The following is a 7,235-nucleotide window of genomic DNA, read 5'->3' on the forward strand; positions in this document are numbered from 1 at the left end:
CTAATCCTTCAACCGTGATGTGAGAGAAAAACAAATATCTGTGTTATTGATTCCTTAGGATGTCAATGTTTGTTACTGCACCATAGGCTAGCCAAGTCTGACTGTGAGTATACAGCCAATAACGGGAGAGAAAATATGTAAATATTTTAAAGTAAACTATAATAGGATAAAGTGTAAGGAACTCTATGCTTTTAAAATATTCACATCACAATCCATATCCCGGTCCTTGGTGACCATAAGAAAAAACTGATAAAATCTTGTGTGCAAGAAAGAATGGGAGCCCCTTGCGTGTTGGAACACATTCAGCCACGACCTCTACAACCCTTTCCCCATGCTGCTGCTTCCCTTTCTTCCTTCTTCAAGGGACCTCCAAAGTGGTGTCGACTATACAGTAAACTGGTCTGCTGTTGCGTCTAGGGAATGCAGAGGACAAGTGCCCATTGACCTAAGAAGAATGTCTGACAAAAACGGGCATTCTCTCTGTTATAAAGTGATACATGTGCACTCACACACACAACTGCGTTGGACTGTGCTATATTTTGAACCGATCATCATTACGTTTTATACCAGTGGCTGACAGCTGTTAAAACTAAGATTTCAGAAAGTCATTTTGGCTTTCAGAACTCTGAGAACAGGCTTCCAAAAGAGCATCAAGGCTCCCCTCCAAAAAGAAGCCACATTCTCTGCTATACTCTACATAGATAGATATACAGTGTACTAAAAAAGGACTCTCCCTTTAAGAAGCATATAACCAGTTGTGGGGAGAAGTGGCAAAAATAAACAATAAGGCAATATGAAATTCAGTGCTAAATCATGTGAAAGAGCAATACAGAAAGAGATCATACCACTCATAGTTCTTATGAAGGAGTAACTTAAGCTTAATGGATCAAAAGCAGTTTGACAGGCCAGAGAGAAGTGAGTGGAGCCACAGGATGGACAAGGGCCAGATGTCAGGAATCATCTTGTAAACAGGGAAGAGAGGAAAAAAATCACAAGAGGGAAGAGAAAGGAACATATTGGGAAACAGAAGGAAAGGCCAAGTTGCTTTCCACAATCAAAGATCTGAAAACACAACATCAAAACATAGTTATGCAGGTGGTGAGTTGCTTTTAACCTCCCCAAAGGTATTTTATTTCTCCTTCCACCATGGGAAACCTACAGACATCTACACGTTAGAAAAGCAGTGTTAAACAATACCAATGTGAAAATCGTACGAGATTCTCAAGATGTTCTCTGGGTAAATCTTGGACCTATTTTCAAAGCAGAAACCATTTCTCTCCATGTACCTCACTTTTCTTTGGCCCTACATGTAAAAGGCCACAGCACCTCTTGTAGTAAAACAAGTGTAAGAAATGGTCATAAGAATTCCACGGAATTCACATCTAAATAATACCAATTTTAGAACTGGCATGCACCTTACAGATTTCCCAGTTCGACCTGTCCCCAACCCCTAACTCATTTGGCAAATGAGAGAATAAGGCCAAAAAGGGAGTGACCTTGGACTAAAACTAGCGATTTGCCAAATATATTCAAAAGATTGTATTTCATTGCTAGGGCATCACAGTTGATTCTTATCTTGGATCTACTAATCATTAATGTGTCAAGCTTCTTACATAGATAAATTCTAAGTTCTTTTTTCTTCACAATTTTAGATATTCTGGATAGATTTTTACTTTTACAATAACTTGATATTTTCCTTAGACAATATCCTGGACTTGATTTCACTTTAATTAACCTGAAATGCATTCACTTTTATAAAGTAGCTCAACTTTTTTTCTCTGCTACTTTGAAAATACTCTGATCAAAATATTAAACCCTCTTATTTCCCCTTGGTTTCTAAAGCAGTGTTTCTCTCCCTAGGGAAACACCTATCTTTGAAATCACCCATGAATGGCTCTGATTATTGTACATAAAAGGTTTATTGCTGCTAGTTGCAACTGTCTAAGGTTTGTCAAACTTCTGAGTGGTTTTGATTAGATGAAGTGCTGTCTGGTCTCCAAAATTCGGGGCAGAAAATAAAATTGGGTAATGATCCATTCTGAGACAAATTATAGCATTTGGAAGAGTGTAAAGAAAATCATTTGAAGACAATAGTGACCGGGAGTTTATAGATGTTGGCTTTTCTGTGGCTCCTAAGAGTCTCTCTCTGCCAGAGAGAGTCCAGTGACCACATGACTTCAAATCTGAATCTCTTCAATAAACTCCAAGCTCTACAGATATTGCTTGTATTGGTCCCAAATAAATTCCACCACCTACATTCTTAAGGAAAGCACTTCAGAATTATATTTCAAAAATTATTACTGTTCTGACTAAAAGTGTCTCTCTTCCTTCCTACTTTGAATTTATATTAGCTCCGGAAGCATAAGTGATTACATTTCCCACTATGATTTGATACTCATTTAAAAAAAAAATCTAAATGGAATCAGCATTTTCAGATTTGCCCAGATATTTAACTCAAACTGCCCTACTGACAGAGAATAATGTCAGGTCTTGCTCCAGTCTATTATCTGTGAAGCTAATTTTACTCTTTTCAGACCCTTCTCCCCGAGCCTACCTAAAAGAAATATGAGGTAGTTATTTTCTATCCAGTTCTTCCCATGTAGAAACCTGTTCACTATTATTCAACTGGCCTCAACTTCTCTTATCTCTGGCTCTCTGCCCACACCTTCCCCTGGCCAAATGCTCACTCTGGCTAGTCCAGTAATTTTTATTTTATGCACGGTATGAAACCAGCTTTCTAATAATTAGAATATGCAAAGATTGGAAAATATGATAATGTACAGAATCTCATTGATCATTCCAGTGGGGAAGACAGACAATAAAAAGCAAAATATGATATTTTGTGAAGGTGATTGGTGCCATACAGACAAAACAGAGTACTAGCCTAGAGAGGTTTGGGGAAGTACAGCGAGGAGCTCTCTGAGGACTAAGATCTGCAAACAAGCCAACTACGCAAAGGTCTTGGAGAAGGGAGCTCCAGGCAAAAGGAAAAGTTGAGGGCACAGGCACTGGCTAGGAAGACTTGTATCCTGGGATCTATGAGGGGGCAAGTGACAGCAGCTTGAGACAGGGATCAGTTTGTCTTGTCACCTTCCTCCACTGCTTAAATTTTCAAAACCTTGTGCTCTTTTTCCTGTTTAAACTTAGACCTAGACTGTTAGTCTTTCCTTGTGATAAGAACTTGATCCTATGTGTGGCCTCACCCTCCCACAAACCCCACTTCCCACCCACTGGGAAGTTCCGTTGGCCCTACTTCCAAAATATCATGAGAATCCCACCTCACAACCGTCTCGTCTAACAAGTATCCCTGCTTCTCTGCTTGCCTCCACCCCCAGGTCTATTTTCATTCAGAGTCTATTTCAAACCAACAGCAGTAAGGGTTTTCTTTCTAAATGCTAAGTCTGAACATCATTCTCCATTCAGAACCTTGTAGCAGCTCAACATTTTGCACCACATAAGAGCCAAAAGTCCTTAAAATATCCAACAGAGCTTTCACGTGATCTGGCCACCTGGTACCTACCCACAGCATGCCATCACTCTCTCTGCTCCAGCCACGCAGCCTCCTTTCTGTTCCTGAACAACCCAGGCATGCTTTAGTTGTCCCTGCTTTCTGGAATGTTATTTCCCATCAGCTGCCTGGCTAACTTCACCTCCAAGTCTTTGTTCAAAATCAGCTTCTCAGAGACCCACCGAGTCTACCACATTTAATCCTACAATCTGCCCTCACCTCCACCTCACGCTCATCTCCTTTAGCCTGCTGTACTTATTTTCTTCAAAACATTTTATTCCTTTCTATCATATTAACTAACTTGTTCCTATGTTGAGTTTTCTGTGTAAGACCTGTTTCTCCCCATCAGAACTTAAACTCCACAAACAGGGATCTTAGTCTGTTGTGCTCAGTGATATACTCTAAACGCCAAAACAGTGTCTGGCACGGTGCCGATGTATTGAATGAGTCACCAATAAATCAGTTATGTAGAAAGTGCCCCAAAAGGAAATTATTTCGTAGTACAGGTTTTTTCAATCCCTCCAGGTAAGACAGGTTTTGTATTTAAATGGAGCCTAACAGCAATTCTGTTGTGCCATTTGAAAAACATTCTATGGAACATTAAACTTTGGATGGAAACTTTGGGGAGGTTCTCACATTATGTCAGATATAACCATTGGTGGGTAATTTCAAAAAGAAAATTTTAAATGTGCTTTGACCAGGCTCTACAAAAGGAGAGACAGAGAGAGAGAGAGAGAGAGAGTGTGTGTGTGTGTGTGTGTGTAGGGGAATTAGGGGGGAAAGTAAGGGAAAGAGAGAGAGTAGAAGGAGGTATAAAGAGAAAGGAGAAGGAAAAGTTTGGGTGGATGTGCAAATTAGGGACCATTTCTATCACTAATATCTTAGAATGTATTATAAAGGCCCCTCAGCTAGATATCTGCTTAATAAGGTTTCCTTTGGGTGCAGATACCTACTGGAAGGAATGTAAACTTCACCTGGATGTTCTCCTCTGAGCCATTCTCTGCAAGGGGTATGCTGAGGGCCAGGAGAAAGCACAGTTGTGGGGCACTGGGCAGGTGTCAGTCGGGCCCTGAATGAGGGGCTTTGAGCTGTCAGAGGGCAGTAGGCAGTGGTCCAGATCAAAACAGGTTATGTTTCTTTCTGAAGAGAAAAAAATGTCTCATTTCCAAGGAAAACAGAGAAATGTGCTGTCCTGTTTTATTTTAATTAGAATGAAGACCGAACCATTTTGCAATGCTTGACAGAAAAAAATTATGAGTGCTATTCTCCTAGTGCCATAGCAAGGGCTATACTTTTTGAAACAGTCCGGATTTTGTTTTATTACTTTCTAGAAAAAAGTAAACAGTTAAATGGACATCAAAGTCTGATGATTTACATATAAATCAATTTAGAAATCAGAAAAAAATTATGTCTTAACTTTTGTATCAGAAAATAATCACCATAAATTTGTTCAAGTTTCTCCTCTTCCCAAATGAAAGTGTTTTTAAAATGGGAGACAGTAACATTTAGCTGCATATTTACTGTCATCCACCTGTACCTTTTCCTTGGGAATTGGCACCTGACTGTTCCAGCTTCCATTTCTTTCTCTAAGCTGGAGGCTCCATCCTTATATTTCTTTTCTGAGCTATGACTAGCACAGTGCTATATGCTAAAAGGTGTTCAATAACTGATTGTCTAAGGAATGAATGAACAAACATCCTTGTCATTCTGTTCCCAACTTCTCTAGCTGCTACTCAAAGTTCTGTGCTCCCAGGACAGTTTGAAGCAGTTAACTCAAAATGCAGTCAGATTTTCACCTAGAAAATGCACAATAACAAGCAATCTAAACTGAAGTCTGGCTTAAAAGAACTTTTCCTGCCCTAAAATTGCCTTCACTTTTACCATTTCCTTTGAAAGCATCAGCCCCACAAAGGAGGTACCAGGTAAGTAGCAATAAAGTGGGCTAACTGACTGGAAAATATTTCAAACTTTTAAAGAGCTGTTTAGCATATGTACCATTTTAACAGCTATTTAGGATTAAAATGTGCCTTACTTTCCACTGTTATGTTGCTACTGTTGTCATCTTAGAGAAAATAACTGCCTTTTCCAATGCCAGAAGATAAAAATTGATGTCATTTTAATGAATATAACAATTTTCTTAAATGTATGTGGCCCCCTTGTATTAGGGGTATTGTCAGTGAATGCACAGGGAAGTAAATCTGTAAAAACAAATTTCTGAAAGATAGTAAACCTATAAAAATCTTGTTTTCTCTTAGGATAGTTATTTTGAATTTTTATGTGTATTTAGGTGTTTTTAAAAGCCTATATATATTTCCTTTTTTACTGTCATACTTTTCAGCAAAATAAAAGTTTTATCAAATTACACAGCAAAGCATCATTAATTTGGACTCCATCAATTAGTCATAGAAATGTTATTAAATTTAGCCTATATATACTGTCTGCACTGACTATAAAGCAAGAGTTGGCAAAACAAAACTCACAGTGTAAAAATTAAGAAATATTTCCCCTATATAAGAAATGCAATGTTTTCACAATGAGTTAGCATTATCTTTCCATATAAAAAGGGATGTGGATAAATAATGGATGAATCTAGCTAGTTAAGATAAACAAAATGGGAAAGACCATATACTTTAGAACACATTTTTATGAATGTTAGCAATTTTGTTATATTTATCTACAAGTACTTTGTAATCACAGTCAGTTACCATATTGAGCATTTACTCTGTGCTAGACGCTCTTCCATGTGCCACAGACTCTCCACTGAAAACAATCGAAAAGGGCTCCTCTGCTCAAGGAATATTCTTATAAGGGAGACATACAGACAGACATGCACACACAGACATATAAATAAGTGCACTGCTTCCCTGTACACCCTCCACCACTTTAGCTTAGATCTAGATCATGAGAGAAGATCTGGGACATCCAAGTTGAAACCTCAATGTAAAGATCTGGAATGAACTTTCCAAAGAGCAAGAATAGAATTTGCAAAATCCCCAAGGTGGGAATGAGCCCGAGGCACTTAAAGAACAGAAAGAAGGCTGCTGTAGCCAAAGCGAGGAGAGAAGGGAGAAGATCAAGTTGGAGTAGTAGGAAGTAGACAAGACCTACAAGTGTCAGTGAACCAATGTAAGGAGCTTGAATTTTGTACTGTGTGGAGTGGGAAGTTATTTGGAAAGGGAGGGATTGGTATCTTACAGTGACGTCGTCTGATTTATACTTTACAGTGATCCTCCTGGCTGCTGTGGAGGACAGAGGAAAAGGGAATGAGAGTGAAGGTCGGGTGATCAGTGAGGGAGCCTCTGTAGGAGATGGGCTGAGGGATGACTTGTGAGTTCTCAGCAGCGGTGCAGAGACCTGACTTCATTCAATACATCTCCTAGAGGGAGAAACAACAAAGCAGACGTCCAGGGTAGATGTGCAGTGCTATGGAAAAAGGAACCAAAGAGAATGGCTGCATTTTCAGCATGAACAAACAGGGGATGACAGTGACATTTGTGAGATGGTTTGGAGAAGGAGAAGGATTGAGATCTGAAATCAAGAATTCAACTTCATTCATGTTAGGCTTACTATTTCTACTAGATATTTCAGGAAAGATACAGAGTAGGCAGTTAAATATACAAATCTGGAGCTCAGAGGAGAAATTCAGGGTTTTGGCTTAAATGTGAAAGTCAGCAGCAGAGAGCTATTATCAACAGGCATGGGGGATGGAGAAGGATCTGAGTACAGA

The 7,235-nt window shown here is 39.1% G+C and overlaps 1 protein-coding gene across 9 annotated transcripts in view; it reads right to left on the bottom strand.

Moving 5' to 3' along the window:
* CCDC85A (coiled-coil domain containing 85A) overlaps nucleotides 1-7,235 on the bottom strand; it is a 182,778-nt gene that overhangs the window by 40,213 nt on the left and 135,330 nt on the right. The window lies entirely within an intron of this gene.

Source organism: Pteropus vampyrus, unplaced genomic scaffold (genome assembly GCF_000151845.1).
Source record: "Pteropus vampyrus isolate Shadow unplaced genomic scaffold, Pvam_2.0 Scaffold91, whole genome shotgun sequence".
NCBI classification, from domain to species: Eukaryota; Metazoa; Chordata; class Mammalia; order Chiroptera; family Pteropodidae; genus Pteropus; species Pteropus vampyrus.